Here is a 1,383-nt window from a genome sequence, read left to right on the forward strand (position 1 = left end):
AGTAGGAGATAGCGACCATCTTGGGCCCCACTTTGCATGTGAGTGATATTTATCACTAATGACATGCAAAGTGGGCGTGCCAAGATGTTAGCGACTGGAAACAGTCGCTAACATCGCTATCTCCTATTATCAACTTTTGGAAATATTCGAGATAAGCGCGAATATCTCCAAAAAGTAGCACCTGCCCTGAGCAGTTCTTAGCCATGTTATCCAATGGGAGGTGGATAACATGGCTAAGAGCATTAGCTCGGTAATGCATGAATATCGCTGAGTTTTCAGCGATATTAATGCATTGCGGTCGTTTATTATCGTATTTGCGATAAACCTTGATAATAGCAAGGTTTATCTGCGATAATTTCTGACGATGCTTAGCGGTAAAAAAATCGTTGCTAAGCATCGTTAGGGATAAATATCGCTTAACTTTGGTAATATGCCCCAACGTCTGTTAACGTTCGATTCGAAGGAAATCAGGAAGTGTTGAAAAACATTGTCTGCGCCATCTTGTCTTTTTTCAAATGCCACACTTTTGTCGTGCACGGCAGCCATTTTAGATGCCTTGACCAGACCCACTCTCTGCACGCTGTCGATCCTTAGCATGGCTCCCCACCCTCGCAAGCATCTCCCCCAGGCAGTGGTCACCCCCGCTTTCTGTCTTATGCATGGGTAATAAACCTCCCCCCATCTGCGCTGCTCTTCCCTGAGAATCACACCCTGTGCCCGCCCGACACCTCCCTTTCGCCCTATTCACTACCGCACCCTCTGAGACTCCTCTTCCTCTGTGTCCGATTGTCCAGGCCGGTCCTAGGCTATCAGCTAGCCCTGCAGATGTAGTTTATGGCCCCAGCTGTAAAGAATCACCCCTCTTCAAAGGAGTTATAGTAGATCAAGGCCCACACTCGATGAGATTCGTCACAGCAGAAGCGTTCCTATTATCTGAAAACCATCCTGTATTGTGATTGGGGAGGGGACCGAGCCTGAAGCGGAAGATTCCAGGGATGACTCTTTGTACATCAAAGTTTTTACAATTATGTGTCACATTAAAAATATATAGCACTCTGACAAAGTAGTAAGATTATAAAACTTTAATAATTTATAAATATATACAAGAAAACAAAAATAGTAATAACATATAAACATTTTTAGGGAAAAACAACGAAGTAGCGGTCGGCTGTGCGAATAGTCCCAACGCAGCACAACGTCCAGATTTCCGGCGTGGGGCGTCGCGGGGGGTGGGTCATCAGTAGCAAACTGTTGTGCGAATAGTTCCAAGGCAGCAGAACGCGCTGAAATCTAGATGACACGAAAGTGATGTCTAGTAAGTTGCCACCCAGCAAATAACGGCGTGGGGCGTCGCGGGGGGTGGGTCATCAGTAGCAAACTGTT

This window comes from Lissotriton helveticus, chromosome 1_2 (genome assembly GCF_964261635.1).
Source record: "Lissotriton helveticus chromosome 1_2, aLisHel1.1, whole genome shotgun sequence".
Classification (NCBI taxonomy): Eukaryota; Metazoa; Chordata; class Amphibia; order Caudata; family Salamandridae; genus Lissotriton; species Lissotriton helveticus.